The 19,431-nt window shown below is 44.9% G+C and overlaps 1 long non-coding RNA gene across 1 annotated transcript in view; it reads right to left on the reverse strand.

The window, feature by feature from the left end:
• Positions 1–14,035: 14,035 nt before the first annotated feature.
• The window catches only part of LOC139228256 (uncharacterized), a 49,385-nt gene continuing 43,989 nt past the window's right edge, over positions 14,036–19,431 (reverse strand). The window contains exon 3 of the long non-coding RNA XR_011587538.1: positions 14,036–14,126. This is a non-coding gene — a long non-coding RNA (uncharacterized lncRNA). The remainder of the gene's footprint in view (positions 14,127–19,431) is intronic.

Below are 19,431 nucleotides of genomic sequence, written 5' to 3' on the forward strand. Positions count from 1 at the left end.
AATTACTCATCAGACAAAAAGCTTAAAGTTAAATTCAAGTGGCACAATATACTGATTAGAAAACAGATGCAAGAGTTATAGCAAAAATAAAGAAATTGCAGTTATTTAGTGCCTTTCGCAGCCTCTGGATGCCCCAAAGTGCTTTACAGCCAATTAAATACTTTTGTAGTCACTGTTGTAAAGTAGGAAGCGCAACAAGCAATTTGCGCACAGCAATTATCCCACAAACAGCAATGACATAATGGCCATACAATGTTTTAGTGATATTAGTTGAGGGAAATATACTGGCCAGGACACCAGAGAGAGCATAGCTCGATTTTTTATATCCACCTGAGGGAGAAAAGGGGGCCTTGGTTTAATGTCTCATCTGAAAGATTGCATCAATTCCTCAGAACTCCACTCAAGTGCAAACCTAAATTGTGTGCTCAAGTCCCTAGAGCCACAGCCATCTGACTCTGAGGCAAGAGTGCGACCACTGACCCAAGGCTGACACCTAAACAGTGGATATAAATAAATGAAACTATAAGGTAAAAGTTAATTAAACTGTCTTGAAGTATCTTTCCATTGTAATATTAACTTATAGCTTTTGCCTGATGGAATGTCTGTAGCGCCACACTGTGGACGCCTGTGTTACTGCAGCTAGTGCTGGTTAATAAAGAGCAAGTCACCTGACCAGCAAGTCAGAGGTTGCCGGAACTTGCAACCATCTTACAAGTTGTGAGTTGTGTGCTTCCCTGAAGATATCACATTTGGCGACAGGAATGGGATGTAATCGGATAATACAATGCTGAAATTTTTGTTGGTGAAGGATTCAGCCAGCTGACAGAGACTTTGAGAGCTTCTCTGTTTTTGGAAACAGCTACAAATCAGAGGTAAATTATGAGCACACTTGGTTAAATTGCCAGAGTCAAAATGACTGTCCCTATGGGAGTTGTAGGGCATTTCAATGCGACCGTGAAAGTTTCAGAGCGTATGTGGATCGGCTAGAAATGTTTTTCACAGCAAATAATATCAAAATTCCCGGTAATGAAGACAATAACCAGGCGGTGTTGGAACGAAAAAGAGCTATATTCTTAACTGAGGCCAGGCCCGAGTTGTATTAAAAGCTGATAAATGTGCTTGTGCTTGACAAGCCAAAGGATACAACTCTGAAACAGATTCTAACTAAGCTAGAACAACATTACAGCCTCGTTCCGTTAGAAATTGCTGAAAGTTATCGTTTCAGAATACAAAATTAGAAGGCCGAAGAAAATATCAGTGAGTCCATTGTAGCATTAAAAAAGCTATCTATTCACTGTAATTTCGGAGACTTTCAGAATCGGGCGATGCAAGACCGCTTTGTTTGTGGGATGAAAAATGATGCGATCAAAAGAAAGTTATTTCCGACACTTAACTTGATTTTTGATTTAGCTTGTCAGACAGCTAGGTCAATGAGCATAGCCAACCAATATTCCCAAGAATTTCATACTAATTTCAGTCATCAGACAGCCGAGGTGAATTGCCTGCAGGTTCAAAGTAAAAGGTGGTGGGGCCCCAAAGTCTCAGAAACTGGAAATGGGAACAGAGCATGGACTTCCTGCTATCGTTGCCTGGGACAACACATTGCCTTCACATATGAACAACTTTGAGCAGAGTGTTTCGTCTGCAGGAAAACTGGGCATCTTGTGAAGGCATGCCGACTGAAGGGTAAACCAGCGTTCAAAGCTAGGAGTAGAAATCCTCAGAGACTACATAGCATGGAACAACAACAGGACAAGGAGATGTTTGAGTTAAAAGTCATCAGGAGCACGAGGTTAATGGATGGCGATTCGTAAAGTATCATAATCCACATAGATGGTGCAGGATTCAAGATACCCATGGAAATCGACACTGGTGCATCAGTGAGTGTAGTACCAGAGTCGCTATACGTTGACAAATTGCAGTGTTTTCCCATTGGAGAAAGCAAAGATAGAGCTGTGAGGCTACTCGGGAGAAAACATTCCAATGATAGGTCATATCATCGTACTGGTGAAATACAAGGATCAAGTTCAGAGTTTGCCTCCAATAGTAGTGGCAGGAGACAAGCCTGCCTTACTAGGAAGAAATTGGTTGGGATCACTGAAGCTGGACTGGAGTGAGATTTTTCGTGTTGAAACGAGATTTGCGTCAAAGGATGATGGCATCAAGAATTATCCGAAGGTGTTCTGCGAAACGAGCAGTCCGATCCAAAGCTTCTAGGCGAGTGTCAGGGTACAGAAGGATGCGAGATCAGTTGACTGCAAGCCACGTTCCATACCATATGCACTCAAGGAGAAAGTTGAGCAAGAACTCAAAAAGACTAGAGACTGAGAACATTATTTGTAAGATAGATCAATGTAATTGGGCTATACCCATTGTTGTTGTACCTAAGTCCGATGGTAAGGCAAGATTGTGTGGTGATTATAAAGTAACCGTGAAAAAGGTTTGAGAGGGTAATGTCCCCAATAGATTGCCAAATACAGAAGATTGGTTCACAGCACTGACAGGGGGTCAGATTTTCTCAAAGTTGGATCATACGAATGCCTACTTACAGCTTGAACTAGATGAGAAGTCCAAGTAATGCTTGACTATAAATACTCATCTAGTCCTATATCTATTTAATAGGCTACCATTTGGAGTGTCTTCCGCCCCTGCCATATTCCAAGGGGTAATGAACCAAATTTTGCAAGGTATTGAAGGGGTAGTATGTTATTTAGAAGACATACTAATTTCAGCACCAAATAGGTAAATTCATAATAACATAGTGAATGAAGTCCTCAAACGGCTAGAGAAGCACAGAGTACGAGTGTCTGCTCACAAGTGTGAGTTATTTCAAAACTCAGTGGAGTACTTAGGGTACAGAGTAGACAAAGATGGTTTACATCCAACCAAGGAAAAACTGGATGCAATTAGAAATGCACCCAATCCCAAGAATGTCACAAACTTCAATCATTTTTGGGTCTTTTGAACTATTATGGGAAGTTCCTACCACATTTGGCTACAGTATTACATCCACTGAATGAACTATTGAAAAAACAGGTCCATTGGAAGTGGTCAAAAGAATGCGATACAGCATTCAAGAAGCGTAAAAGCATCTTGGTAGAGAGCACCATGATAGTTCACTATGACGTATCGCAGGAAATCAAGCTAGCATGTGATGCCTCTCCATATGGAGTTGGGTCAGTAATCTCTCATGTATTACGTAGTGAGGTGGAGAGATCAATTGCTTTTGCTTCACACACTCTCAGTGCCAGTGAGCGTAATTATGCGCAAATCAAAAGGGAAGCTTTGGCATTCATTTTTGGGGTCGAGAAGTTCCACAAACACTTGTATGGTCATAAGTTTACTCTCGTTACGGACCATAAGCCCCTGACAGCAATTCTCCATCCAAAGTCCCCAGTTCCAACATTAGTTGCAGCCCGAATGTCGAGATGGGCTTTGATTTTGTCAGCATATGTATATGATATTGAATACAGACGATCAGCTGATCACAGTAATGCTGATGCTATATCTAGATTGCCTTCCCCATCACAAGTTACACCCGATAGGGAAGTGGTGTTCTATTTTTCCATACATACCTGCCAGTCACAGCTGAAGAGATTGGTAGAGCAACCAAACATGACCCAGTTATGTCAAAGGTGTATGATTATATTGCAAACGGATGGCCAAACCAGGTAACAGACCAAGATATTCATCCATTCTTCAATCGTAGGAATGAATTATCAGTCGATAAAGATTGTATCGTGTGGGGTGCAAGAGTGGTTATACCAAATAAATTCAGGTCCAAATTATTAGGAGACCTCCATGACCAGCACCTGGGAATGTGCTTGACCAAGAGTTTTGCATGCAGTTACTTATGGTGGCCAGGTCTTGATAAAGATATACATCGTAAGTCAATGTACGACATGTCAATCGGTAAGCAAGCAACCTCCATCAGTACCATTACAGCCATGGAAATGGCCGCCCAGGGTGTGGCAAAGGCTACATACTGATTTTGCCGAGCTGGAAGGAAACAATTGTTCACTGTGATTGATAGCCATTCGAAGTGAGTCGAGATGTTTCCAATGTGGAAAATAACAAGTAAAACATTAGACATTTTGCAAGATTATTTTCTTCATTTAGCCTCTCAGAAGAAATTGTTTCGGATAATGGACCACAATTTCGGTCAGAAGAATTCGCACAGTTCACGAGCAAAAATGGTGTGAAACCTATCAAGGTTCCACCCTGCTTCGAATGGTGCAGCAGAGCGCACTGTACAAATTGTAAAACGTGCCCTCATCAAACAAATGTTGGATCCAAATCCAAGGAAACGATAGTTGTCATTGGACCACAAATTGGCTAATTTTCTAATAACGTATCATAATACTCCTCACACAACTACTGGTAGAACACCAGCAGAGTTGTTTTTCAAACGACAGCCACGAACCAGATTCTCGCTGTTAAAACCAAACTTGGCACAGTCTGTAGAAGAGACACAATTAAGACAGAAAGAGAATCATGATAGAAAAAGAAAGAAGCGTGAAATTAAATCAGAAGGTGAGAGTGAAGTATCACCACCATAAATGGGTAAAGTGGTTACCAGGAAGAGTGGTGAAGATATGTGGTCCTCGCACCTATTTGGTCAAGATGTTTGATAATGGACAGGTTAGGTATGTTCACATTGATCATATTTTACCCACAGACATGGAAGTAGTTGAGAGTGGGAGTGATCCAATTATTTCTGACTCATAATACTCCCGGAAAGCACCTTGGGATGTTTCACTACGTTAAAGGCTACGTTATTAGCTATATAAATACAAGTTTGTTTAAAATAAAATGATCCTACTGTGGATGGGCATGTAGGATCAGGCTTTCAATCATCAGGTGAAGCAAGGAAGCATTTTAGCAGAGAGAAGAATGATTAACACAAATTTAGCTTGCTTTTATTTGCTTCTTTTTAATAAATCCAATATTGCACTGGGTTGGAATTATAATTTGTCTTGTTGCTCATGAAAGTTAATAAAAACCCGACATAAAAAGTAGGAAAAATTGGAGCTTAGTTTTGAAAATCAGAATTCTGGTGTCAGCTTTAAATTTTTTTCAGAAATGTTGAGTCATTTCATTTCCTACAGGCCAACCCAATTAGCACACGTCTGCTGAAGAATTCAGAATGCCTGGGGGCAACCAAGGTTGCCTTTTGTATTGGATGGTAAAGTGAGCATAGCTAGTTTAAGGCACGGCCGTCAATGGTGGAGTGATTAAAATTGGGAATGTGCAAGAGGCCCACACTGGAGGAGCGCAGAGATCTGAGGGTTGTAGGTACTGTTCCCAGTAAGGCGCACAGCGATCTGCAAGGTCCTGCACACTTAAATTCAAAGGGTGTGTAGTGAGCTGGAACGGGGAGGGAGGCAATACACTATAGCCTGTCCGTCACCTCAGAGTGCACATTGATCGGCCAGTCGCACAGGCTCGCAAAAAGCAATCACTGGTCAGAATTGGGTCATTCACGGATGATGCAAGTAGACGTAGGGCAATTTCTAAGCCTGGCCCAGGAATCTTCACAGAGTCGTTTGTGACCTCAGAGCTGATCTAAATTGGAACAGCATTTGCGAAGAGACAGAGCTCTGGAACCCAGCAAGCGATGTCTCGGGATTCTGTCAGTAACTTTTTTCTGTGGAGATGTGTGCAGTCCGATCTTGGGGACTGAATGGCAGTTGCACTTTGGAACAACACAGGTGGAGGCAGAGCACATGTACAACGGCTTCTCCCTGTGGCCGAGGAGCCCCTCCCGGAGTCACAGTGCGGATTTCGTCCCGACGGATGTGATTTTTACAGCGCGACAGCTGTAGGAAAAATGCAGGGAGCAGCGTCAGACCTTATACATGGCCTTCTTCGACCTTACAAAGGCCTTTGACACTGTCAACCACAAGGGGCTATGGAGTATCCTCCTCCGTTTTGGATGCCCTCAAAAGTTTGTCAATATCTCCGCCTGCTCCATGACGACATGCAGGCTGTGATCCTTACCAATTTCCTTACCAACGGATCCATTACATAGAAACATAGAAACATAGAAAATAGGTGCAGGAGTAGGCCATACGGCCCTTCTAGCCTGCACCGCCATTCAATGAGTTCATGGCTGAACATGCAACTTCAGTACCACATTCCTGCTTTCTCACCATACCCCTTGATCCCCTTAGTAATAAAGACTACATCTAACTCTTTTTTGAATATATTTAGTGAATTGGCCTCAACAACTTTCTGTGGTAGAGAATTCCACAGGTTCACCACTCTCTGGGTGAAGAAGTTCCTCCTCATCTCGGTCCTAAATGGCTTACCCCTTATCCTTAGATTGTGACCCCTGGTTCTGGACTTCCCCAACATTGGGAACATTCTTCCTGCATCTAACCTGTCTAAACCCATCAGAATTTTAAATGTTTCTATGAGGTCCCCTCTCATTCTTCTGAACTCCAGTGAATACAAGCCCAGTTGATCCAGTCTTTCTTGATTGGTCAGTCCCGCCATCCCGGGAATCAGTCTGGTGAACCTTCGCTGCACTCCCTCAATAGCAAAAATGTCCTTCCTCAGGTTAGGAGACCAAAACTGTGCACAATACTCCAGGTGTGGCCTCACCAAGGCCCTGTACAACTGTAGCAACACCTCCCTGCCCCTGTACTCAAATCCCCTTGCTATGAAGGCCATTTGCTTTCTTCACCGCCTGCTGTACCTGCATGCCAACCTTCAATGACTGATGTACCATGACACCCAGGTCTCGTTGCACCTCCCCTTTTCCTAATCTGTTACCATTCAGATAATAGTCTGTCTCTCTGTTTTTACCACCGAAGTAGATAACCTCACATTTATCCACATTATACTTCATCTGCCATGCATTTGCCCACTCACCTAACCTATCCAAGTCGCTCTGCAGCCTCATAGCATCCTCCTCGCAGCTCACACTGCCACCTAACTTAGTGTCATCCGCAAATTTGGAGATACTACATTTAATCCCCTCGTCTAAATCATTAAAGTACAGTGTAAACAGCTGTGGCCCCAGCACAGAACCTTGCGGTACCCCATTAGTCACCGCCTGCCATTCTGAAAAGTACCCATTTACTCCTACTCTTTGCTTCCTGTCTGACAACCAGTTCTCAATCCATGTCAACACACTACCCCCAATCCCATGTGCTTTAACTTTGCACATTAATCTCTTGTGTGGGACTTTGTCGAAAGCCTTCTGAAAGTCCAAATATACCACATCAACTGGTTCTCCCTTGTCCACTCTACTGGAAACATCCTCAAAAAATTCTAGAAGATTTGTCAAGCATGATTTCCCCTTCACAAATCCATGCTGACTTGGACCTATCATGTCACCTCTTTCCAAATGCACTGCTATGACATCCTTAATAATTGATTCCATCATCTTACCCACTACCGATGTCAGGCTTACCGGTCTATAATTCCCTGTTTTCTCTCTCCCTCCTTTTTTAAAAAGTGAGGATACATTGGCTACCCTCCACTCCAAAGGAACTGATCCAGAGTCAATGGAATGTTGGAAAATGACTGTCAATGCATCCGCTATTTCCAAGGCCACCTCCTTAAGTTCTCTGGGATGCAGTCCATCAGGCCCTGGGGATTTATCGGCCTTCAATCCCATCAATTTCCCCAACACAATTTCCCAACTAATAAGGATTTCCCTCAGTTCCTCCTCCTTACTAGACCCTCTGACCCCTTTTATATCCGGAAGGTTGTTTGTGTCCTCCTTAGTGAATACCGAACCAAAGTACTTGTTCAATTGGTCTGCCATTTCTTTGTTCCCCGTTATGACTTCCCCTGATTCTGACTGCAGGGGACCTACATTTGTCTTTACTAACCTTTTTCTCTTTACATATCTATAGAAACTTTTGCAATCCGTCTTAATGTTCCCTGCAAGCTTCTTCTCGTACTCCATTTTCTCTGCCCTAATCAAACCCTTTGTCCTCCTCTGCTGAGTTCTAAATTTCTCCCAGATCCCGGGTTCGCTGCTATTTCTGGCCAATTTGTATGCCACTTCCTTGACTTTAATACTATCCCTGATTTCCCTTGATAGCCACGGTTGAGCCACCTTCCCTTTTTTAGTTTTACGCCAAACAGGAATGTACAATTGTTGTTGTTCATCCATGCGGTCTCTAAATGTCTGCCATTGCCCATCCACAGTCAACCCCTTAAGTATCATTTGCCAATCTATCCTAGCCAATTCACGCCTCATACCTTCAAAGTTACCCTTCTTTAAGTTCTGGACCATGGTCTCTGAATTAACTGTTTCATTCTCCATCCTAATGCAGAATTCCACCATATTATGGTCACTCTTCCCCAAGGGGCCTCGCACAACGAGATTGCTAATTAATCCTCTCTCACTACACAACACCCAGCCTAAGATGGCCTCCCCCCTAGTTGGTTCCTCGACATATTGGTCTAAAAAACCATCCCTTATGCACTCCAGGAAATCCTCCTCCACCGTATTGCTTCCAGTTTGGTTAACCCAATCTATGTGCATATTAAAGTCACCCATTATAACTGCTGCACCTTTATTGCATGCACCCCTAATTTCCTGTTTGATGCCCTCCCCAACATCACTACTACTGTTTGGAGGTCTGTACACAACTCCCACCAATGTTTTTTGCCCTTTGGTGTTCTGCAGCTCTACCCATATAGATTCCACATCATCCAACCCAATGTCCTTCCTAACCATTGCATTAATCTCCTCTTTAACCAGCAATGCTATCCCACCTCCTTTTCCTTTTATTCTATCCTTCCTGAATGTTGAGTTCCCAGCCCTGATCATCCTGGAGCCACGTCTCTGTAATCCCAATCACATCATATTTGTTAACATCTATTTGCACAGTTAATTCATCCAGCTTATTACGGATACTCCTTGCATTAAGACACAAAGCCTTCAGGCTTGTTTTTGCAAGTGCTGAATTGGCAGTGCTGAAGTCAATGTCTCCTATGATGGAGCAGTACACAAACTCCAGCTATGGATTGTGCCAGGGGATGGCCCCACGTTATTTGGCAGAAGCTGGCTGGGGAAAATCCGCTGGAACTGGATTTGCGGTGACTATAAAGTAACAATTAACCGTTTTTCGCTGCAGGACCAATACCCGCTACCCAAGGCAGACGACCTATTTGCGACCCTGGCTGGAGGAAAGATGTTCACCAAGCTGGACCTGACCTCGGCCTACATGACGCAGGAGCTGGAGTCGTCTTCGAAAGGCCTCACCTGCATCAACACGCATAAAGGTCCATTTATTTACAACCGGTGCCCGTTTGGGATTCGGTCGGCTGCAGCAATCTTCCAGCGAAACATGGAAAGCCTGCTCAAGTCAGTTACTTGTACAGGGGTCTTCCAGGACGATATACTGGTTACAGGTCTGGACACCATGGAACACTTGAAGAACCTGGAGGAGGTTCTCAGTCGGTTGGATCATGTGGGGCTCAGGTTGAAACGCTCGAAGTGTGTTTTCCTGGCACAAGACATCAAATTCTTAGGAAGAAGGATCACAGCAGACGGCATCAGACCCATCAGCGCCAAGACGGAGGCCATCAAGAACGTGCTGCGACCACAGAACGTGACGGAGCTGTGGGCGTTTCTGGGACTCCTTAACTACTTCGGTAATTTCCTACCTGGGTTAAGCACCCTATTAGAACCCCTACATGCGCTCCTACGCAAGGGAGACGACAGTGTATGGGGGAATTCACAAGAGGCTGCCTTTAAGAAAGCCAGAACTTTACTGTGTTCTAACAAACTGCTTGTCCTGTATAACCCATGTAAATGACTAGTGTTAGCTTGCGATGTGCATCATACAGGGTCGGGTGTGTGTTACAACAGGCTAATGAATCGGGAATTTTACAACCAGTTGCGTATGCATCCAGAAGTTTGTCCAAGGCCGAGAGAGCCTACAGCATGGTTGAAAAAGAGGCTCTGGCGTACGCTTACGGGGTAAAGAAAATGCACCAATACTTGTTTGGCCTCAAGTTCGAACTTGAAACAGACCACAAGCCGCTCATATTGCTATTCTCAGAGCAAAGGGATTAATACCAATGTCTCTGCCCGCATCCAAAGATGGGCGCTCACGCTGTCAGCATACAACTACAGGCTACTCTCAATTATCCGGGTCCCTCGGGAATTGGGCTATGCCGGGTAAATGATTTCTCCGTTAGAGCGATTGACATTATAAAAGTTAAAACCGGTTGCTTTCCAGGGCCGAAAAGGACTCCAAACGCACCAGCCCCATGCCTTCCTGGGGCGAAAGGACACCGAACTCACTGGCCCGATAGGACTCTGATGTCAGCGGCCTGATGCCTTTCCAGGCCGAAATTTTAAATCTCGTTACAATGCTTTCCTTTTGGATCAGTGTGCGGATAATCGAGAGTTGCCTGTATGTAATTCGCCACAGACCGGGCACAGAGAACTGCGCAGATGCTCTCAGTCGGCTACCGTTGCCCACACTGGGGTGGAAATGGCACAGCTAGCAGACTTGCTCATGGTCATGGAGGCATTTGAGAACGAGAAATCCCCCCCGTTACGGCCCGCCAGATCAGGACCTGGACCAGCCAGGATCCTTTACTGGCCCTGGTAAAAAAAAACTGTGTCCTCCATGGGAGCTGGTCCAGTGTCCCAGTGGAGATGCAGGAAGCGATTAAGCCATTCCATAGACGCACAGATGAGCTGTCCCTGCAGGCGGACTGTCTCTTGTGGGGCAATCGTGTGGTCTTGCCCAAAGAAAGGCAGAGACACATTTATTGTGGAACTACACAGCACCCACCCGGGCATCGTTGATGATGAAAGCCTAGCCAGATCCCATGTATGGTGGCCAGGCATCAACTCAGATTTAGAGTCATGTGTACGCCAGTGCAATGCTTACTCTCCGTTGAGCAATGCACCCAGTGGGGCACCGCTAAGTCTATGATCCTGGCCATCCAAACCGTGGTCGAGGATCCATGTAGACTATGCAGGCCCATTCCTAGGCAAAATGTTTTTGGTTGTCGTGGACGCTTACTCAAAATGGATTGAATGTGCAATAATGTCTGGAAGCACATCCACGGCCACCATTGAAAGTCTAAGAGCTATGCCACGCACGGCCTGCCGATGTCCTCGTCAGTGACAATGGGCCGTGCTTCACAAGTGTCGAATTCAAAGAATTCATGACCCGCAACAGGGTCAAACATGTCACATCTGCGCCGTTCAAGCCCGCATCCAACGGCCAGGCAGAACGGGCAGTCCAGACCATCGAGCAAAGCTTAAAACGCATGTCGGAAAGCTCCCTGCAGACCCAGTTGTCCAGAGAACTTGCTCAGCTACCGCACCAGATCCCACTCAATTACAGGGATTCCCCCAGCCGTGCTGCTCATGAAAAGGGCGCTTAAAACAAGGCTCTCTCTGGTCCACCCTGATCTACGTGATCATGTGGAGGACAAGCATCAACAGAGTGTGTATCATGACCGCGCAAACTTGTCACACGATATTGAGATCAACGATCCTGTGTTTGTGCTCAATTATGGACATGGTCCCAAATGGCTTGCTGGCACGGTCACAGCCAAAGAGGGGAGTAGGGTGTTTCAGGTCAAATTGACCAATGGACAAACACACAGAAAACAGTTGGACCAAATTAAACTGTGGTTCACCGACAGCTACGTACAACCCGAAGAAGACACTACCAACTTTAACCTTCCAACACACACAGAAGTGGAAACTGACATCACAGTTGACTACGGAACAGAGCTCATCATCCCCAGCAGCCCGGCAAGGCCGGCTGTCCAACAGCCCAATGAAGAACTGACCAACCCAACCACATGAACATTTGTACCGAGACGATCGACAAGGGAGCGCAGAGCCCCAAATCGTCTCACCTTGTGTATTGTTGACTTCACGTTATGTATTTAACCCTTTATAACCTTGTAACCTACATCACACCTGTCCACCAGAGGGCCTATCTGTTGGGAGACCCAAGGGATCCCAGCATCCCTTGGGAGCACAGTATATAAGCAGGTCAGCCACGAGAGCCTGCACTCTGGAACTACAATAAAAGGAGCTAAGGTCACACTTGCTCATTACACACAGTACTCGGTCTAACCATTTATTATGAGTATAACACGATCACTTAACTAAATTTGTATCCATGCTGTTACTGCACCTTTTATCCCACGGACTTCAATTTTGCTAACAAGCCAGATATGTGGTACTTTATCAAATGCCTTTTGAAAGTCCATAAACATATCAACTGCACTGCCCTTAACTACCCTCTCTGATACCTCATTAAAAAACTCAGTTAGTTAAACACGATTTGCCCCTAACAAATCCATGCTGGCTCTCCTTTATTTGTCCATGCTTGTCCAAGTGGCTGTTAATTTTCCCCACCATTGACATTAAGCTGACTGGCCTGTTATTGCCAAGTTTATCTTTCTCCCCTTTTTGAACAAGGGCAATATTTTCAATCCTCCAGTCCTTTGGCACCACCGCTGTATCCAAGGAGGATTGACAGATTGCAGCCAGCACCTCTGCAATTTTTTTGCCCTTACTTTCCTCAGCAACCTAGAATGCATCCCATCCGGACCAGATGACTTCTCCAATTTAAGTACTGCCAGCCTTCTAGAACCTCCTCTATCTATTTTTACCTCATCCAGTATCCCGGCAACCATAGCTTTGGCAAAATCCTCTTTCTTGGTAAACACCAATGCAAAGTATTCATTTAGTTCTGCAGCCATGCCTTCTGCCTCTACTAATATGTCTCCATTTTGGTCACAAATCGGCCCCACCACTCATAACAACATAAGAAATAGGAACAGGAGTAGGCCATACGGCCTCGAGCCTGCTCCGCCATTCAATAAGATCATGGCTGATCTGATCATGGACTCAGCTCCACTTCCCTGCCCGCTCCCCATAACCCCTTATCGTTTTAAGAAACTGTCTATTTCTGTCTTAAATTTATTCAATGTCCCAGCTTCCACAGCTCTCTGAAGCAGGGAATTCCACAGATCCACAACCCTCAGAGAAGTTTTAAATGGGCGACCCCTTATTCTAAGATCATGCCCTCTAGTTCTCGTCTCCCCCATCAGTGAAAACATCCTCTCTGCATCCACCTTGTCAAGTCCCCTCATAACCTTATACATTTTGATAAGATCACCTCTCATTCTTCTGAATTCCAATGAGTAGAGGCCCAACCTACTCAACTTATTCTCATAAGTCAAGCCCCTCATCTCTGGAATCAACCTAGTGAACCTTCTCTGAACTGCCTCCAAAGCAAATGTATCCTTTTGTAAATATAGAAACCAAAACTGTACGCAGTATTCCAGATGTGGCCTCACCAGTACCTTGTATAGCTGTAGCAAGACTTCCCTGCTTTTATACTCCATCCCCTTTGCAATAAAGGGCAAGATTCCATTGGCCTTCCTGATCACTTGCTGTACCTGCATACTATCCTTTTGTGTTTCATGCACAAGTACCCCCAGGTCCCGCTGTACCGCAGCACTTTGCAATCTTTCCCCATTTAAATAATAACTTGCTTTTTGATTTTTTTCTGCCAAAGTGCATGACCTCACACTTTCCAACATTATACTCCATCTGCCAAAATTTTGCCCACTCACTTAGCCTGTCTATGTCCTTTTGCAGATTTGTTGTGTGCTCCTCACACATTGCTTTTCCTCCCATCTTTGTATCGTCAGCAAACTTGGCTACATTACACTCGGTCCCTTCTTGCAAGGTAGATAGATTAATATAGATTGTAAATAGTTGGGCTCCCAGCACTGATCCCTGCGGCACCCCACTAGTTACTGATTGCCAACCAGAGAATGAACCATTTATCCCGACTCTCTGTTTTCTGTTAGTTAGCCAATCCTCTATCCCTGCTAATATATTACCCCCAACCCCGTGAACTTTTATCTTGTGCAGTAACCTTTTGAAAGTCCATAAACACATCAACTGTACTGCCCTTAACCATCCTCTCTGATACCTCATGAAATTAAAGGAACATAACTCTAAATCAAGATCAATCTTTCAACGATTTGTGTACTGAATACTCACCCTGTGTCACAATAAAAATAAGCCTTACTTCCAAAAGTACTACTTGTTGCCTTATAATACCCATTCGCAATCTCCCCTGGATTACCGCAGTTCCTTGCTAGACAGAGAAAAAAACAAATTTGAAATGGTAAAGAAATATCTGCATCTCCAACAATTGTTTTCCAATGTAATTCAGTGAAACTTAATGATAAACTGATACAACATTTTCTGGAATGTCAGGTTTCCCCAATTCCTCAGTTTATTTTCCATGTTTTGGCAAGTACAAGATTCACTCCAATGAGGCAATAGCCCACAATGACATGGCTCTGCTTTTAGTTGATGTTAATAAAATCTATCAGTGTGTGTCCTGGATAACCTAAGAAGCCTTGTCAAACTCAATGGAAGGATTTGGCTCTAGTTTAATACTAGTTATTTATCTTGTTCTATGGTCTGCTGTATTCTGACTAATCAAAAAAGCTGAAGTGTGAAGGAGTTCAACAACCATTCCAGATAACGAAGGAAAAAGATAAATTGCTTTTGTAAAGAGCACATAATTACAATAAAAGATTTAAAGACCTAATCATAATGTTCAGAACCATCCAAAAGCTCTCAATGTAAAATGAATTACTCTCAAGTACAGTCACTGTAATGCAAGCAAACACATCAGCCATTTTGCATACAGCAAGTACCCACAGACACCAACAGATGAATGACAGTTGATTTATTCCAAGTGGTGTTTGGTTGAAGGAAGAATGTTGACCAGGGCATCATGATAGCTCCTTATTTTTTTTTGTCAGTGCTAAAGATTTTTAATCTCCCCCAGCTGAGCAGATAGATGGCGTGTCCTTTTATCATCTGATGGATGGCACCTTCAGAAATGCAGCACTCTCTCAAACTGCACAGAAGTGTCACCTTTGATTATGTACTCGAGTCATGAAATATGGCTTTAACCCTCAAGCTGTTAATCAGTTGGGCATTACATAAGACAATTTCCCCTCCTCTAATAGACCATTGAAAACTTTCTTCAGAGGTGAAAAGTTTTGGCTCCAGACTGATATTTAGGAACTAACGTAAGAACACAAGAAATAGAAGCGGGAGTAGGCCATACGGCCCCTCAAGCCTGCTCTGCCATTTAATAAGATCATGGCACCTCCTCTACTTCAACTCCACCTTCCCACCCTAGATGGTACTAGGGTCAAGGATGCCACTGAGCGGCTGCAGGACATTCTGAGGGGAAAAGGCGAACAGCCAGAGATCATGGTCCATGTTGGTACCAATGACATAGGTAGAAAGAAGGATGAGGTCCTGCAGGCAGATTTTAGGGAGCTTGAAGATTAAAAAACAGGACCTCAAAAGGTAGTAATATCCGGATTTCTCCTGGTGCCACGTACTAGTGAGTACAGAAAAAGGAGGATAGAGTAGATGAATGCGTGGCTGCAGAGATGGCGCAGGAGGGAGGGCTTTAGATTCCTGAGGCATTGGGACGGTGTCTGGGAGAGATGAGATCTGTACAAGCCGGACGGGTTGCACCTCAACAGAGCCTGGGACCAATATCCTCGTGGGGTGGCTTTGCTAGTGCTGTTGGAGAGGGTTTAAACCAGCTTGGCAGGGGGATGGGAACCCAAGAGTAGATTCAGAAGGGAGAGAAGCAAAGCTGGAATTGGAAAGCAGAAAATTAAAAATGTGTATCTGGAAGGCAGAGGAAACAAAGGCTAGAAAATAGACAACAAGGGGGTTTGGCATTACTAAATGGTATATATTTCAATGCAAAGAGTATAGGGAATAAGCTGAGAGCACAGATAGACACTTGGGAGTATGATATTATAGCTATTACTGCGACATGGCTGAAAGAAGGACAGGTACTGCAGCTCAACATTCCTGGTTACAGGGTTTTCAGGTGGGATAGAGAGGGGGTTAAAAAAGAAAGGGTATTGCACTATTGATTAAAGAAACAATTACAGCTGTGAGGAAGGATGATATGTTAGATGGATCATCTAATGATGCCATACCTTCTCTTCTTAGGCAGTCCCTCGGAGTCGAGGATGACTTGCTTCCACACTAATATGAGTTCTCAGGTGACTGATGAGTCCAATGTGGGACCTACAGTCTCTGTCACAGGTTGGAGGGATGGGAGGGTGGGGTGCTTGGGTTGTCGTGCTCTCCTTCTGCTGTTTGTGCTTGGCTTCTGCGTGCTCCCGGAGAAGAGACTTGAGGTGTTCGGCGCCTTCCCGGATGCTTCTCAGCTATTTGGAGTGATCTTGGACCAGGGATTCCCAGGTGTCAGTGGGGATGTTGCACTTTTTCAAGGAGGCTTTTAGGGTGTCCTTAAAGCGTTTCCTCTGCCATGTCGGAGCTCTGAGTAGAGCGCTTGTTTTGGGAGTCTAGTATCGGGCATGCGGACGATGTGGCCCGTCCATCGGAGCTGATCGAGCGTGATCAATGCTTCGATGCTGGGGATGTTGGCCTGAGCGAGAATACCGACATTGGTGCACCTATCCTGCCAACGGGTTTGCAGGACCTTGCGGAAGTAGCGTTGGTGGTAATTCTCCAGTGCTTTGAGGTGCCTGTTGTACACAGTCCATGTCTCTGAAGCATATAGGAGGGTGGGTATCACTACTGCTCTGTAGACCATAAGCTTGGTGCCGGGTTTGTGGTCCTGGTCTTCAAACACCCTCTTCCTCAGGCGACTGAAGGCTGCACTGGCACAGAAGGTGGTGTTGGACTTGGTCATAAACGTCTGCCCTTGTTGACAGTAGGCTTCTGACGCATGGAAAATGGTCCATGTTGTCCAAGGCCTTGTCATGGATCTTGATTATCGGGGGGCAGGTTGGTAGAGAACCTTTGTCTTGCGGATGGTTAGTGTAAGGCCTATACTCTCGTACGCTTCGGTGAAGGTGTTGATGATCGTTTGGGCAAACGCAAGCGTCATCTGCATACTGTAATTCAATGACAGAGGATGGGGTGACCTTGGATCTGAATTGGAGGCAATGGAGGTTGAACAGTTTCCCGTTTGTTCTATAGATTAGCTCCACTCCAGCGGGGAGCTTATTCAGGGATGGAGCATTGCAGCAAGGAAGATCGAGAAAAGAGTTGGTGTGAAGACACAGCCTTGCTTGACCCTGATCCGCACGTGTATTGGGTCTGTGGTGGATCCGTTAATCAGGATCACGGCTTGCATGTCCATCGTGAAGCAGGCGGAGGATTGTGACGAACATTTGAGGGGGATACTCCATAATCCCTTCTGGTTGACAGTGTCGAAGGCCTTTCTGAGATCAAAGAAGATCACGTACAGAGACTGGTGCTGCTCTCTGTATTTTTCTTGAATTTGACACATGGTGAAGATCATGTCCATTGTGCCCCTTAGTGAGCGGAATCTGCATTGCGACTCGAAGGAGCTCTTCAGCCACTGGATTGAATTGAAGAACAAAAAAGGGGCTATCACACTGCTGGGACTGTACTTTCGACCCCCAAACAGTCAGAGGGAGATAGAAAAGCAAATATGTAGGTAAATTCTGAGAAGTGCAAAAAATATAAGGTAGTAATAGTAGGGGATTTCATTTACCTGAATATTAACTGAGATAGAATTAGTGTGACAGGAATAGAGGGTGCAAAATTCCTTAAATGCATTCAGGATAACTTTTTAAAGCCAGAATGTAGCAAGCCCGGGGGCGATCCGGAACTTAGCTTTATGGAATGAAGCTGGGCAGGTGGAAGGGGTATCAGTGGGAGTGCATTTCGGTGCTAGTGATCATAATTCAGTTAGATTTAGGGTCGTTATGGAAAAGGATAAAGATAGACCATTAATAAAAATTCAGGCTCAGTGTCAGAGCAGTGGGAGGCATTCAACAAGGAGATCCAGAGGGTTCAGAACAAGTATGTTCCTCTAAAGAAAAAGGGTGGGACTAACAAATCTAGAGACCCCTGAAGGTCAAGCGGCATACAGGGTAGGATAAAGAAAAAAAAGGGAGGCTTATGACATACCGAGGGCTCAATACTGCAGAAAGCCTAGAGGAGTATAGGAAGTGCAGGGGTGAAATTAAAAAGGAAATTAATAAAGCAAAGAGAGAGCATGAAAACATGTTGGCAAGTAAAATCAAGGAAAACCCAAAGATGTTTTGAGTGAAGAAAGAGTATGGGCTATTAGAAGCCATAAAGGTGATGTGTGCGTGGAGGCGGAAGACGCGGGTATGGTTCCTAATGAATACTTTGCATCTGTTTTCACAAAAGGGGCGATGCAGACATTGCAATCAGGGAGGAGGCACTTTCTCCTGCTTTGAACATCTCATCTTATTCCATCCCTCTCACCTCTCATTTAAAATTCTCATTCTCTAACGCTCAGCCATGTACCATAAAAATGTTATCAACGAAATAGCTTCACTGCTTTCCCTTCCTCAGCACCAAGTGACTACTCATCCTCGGTGATTTCAACCTCCATCTCAATTCATCATGCACCCTCTCCTTCGAGTTCACTACCTTCCTATCCTCCCTTAATCTCTCCCTCCATGTGCACGCCAAAACCCATATTCATGGCCACCCCCTTGACCTTGCCATCCCACCCGGCCTCGCTATTCCTACCGTGCCAATTGCAGATAAGTCCATCTCTGACCATTTCCTTGTGTCGTTCTCCACCCACATCCCCCTTCCCCCATCCAACCTTACTTCCTTCTGCATCCCCCCCGGAAAAAAACTTTCTCCAAACTCTTACAACTGCACTTATCAATTCCAAACTGTCCAGTCTTTGGCCCTCCATTCACCACGACATTTCTGCAGCCACCGATCGGCTCAACCACACCCTCACCACCACCTTTGATGCATTAGTGCCTATTAAAACCATTATGCTCACTCACCCTGGCCATTCTGCCTTGGCACCATCTTCGCTCCCTCAAGTTCAAGAAGCACAGACTTGAACGGATGTGGCGGACAACTGGTTTAGCCATTCACTGCCAGATTTAGCTGGACCACTTAAAGCATTATCGGGTCCTACTCTTATCTGCCAAAACTGCTCGCTATTCCAGGATAATACTGGAATACAAAGATAACCCTGGCTACTATTCTCTACTGCTAACTGTCTTCTTCAACCCCACTTTCCCCTTCTCCAACACACTCACCAATAAGTGTGAGGAGCTCATGGGCTTCTTGGTCTCAAAGATTGAGACCATCTGATCAGCTGCTTCTGCCACTTCCTTTCCTTCCCTCTAGTGTTTCCCCCCTGCCCTAGCCCCAAACTTGCATTTCTCTCTGATATCCCCTCTTGACCTTTCCACGCTCATCTTGTCCATGAGACGCACTTCCTGCTCCCTTGGGCTTATTCCCACCCAACTTCCTTTTCTGGCTCCCATGTTAGCTGACATTGTTAATGGTTCTATCTCCTCAGGTACTGTCACCCTCTCCTTCAAATCTGCCATCATCACCCATCTCCTCAA

Source organism: Pristiophorus japonicus, chromosome 17, assembly GCF_044704955.1.
Source record: "Pristiophorus japonicus isolate sPriJap1 chromosome 17, sPriJap1.hap1, whole genome shotgun sequence".
NCBI classification, from domain to species: Eukaryota; Metazoa; Chordata; class Chondrichthyes; family Pristiophoridae; genus Pristiophorus; species Pristiophorus japonicus.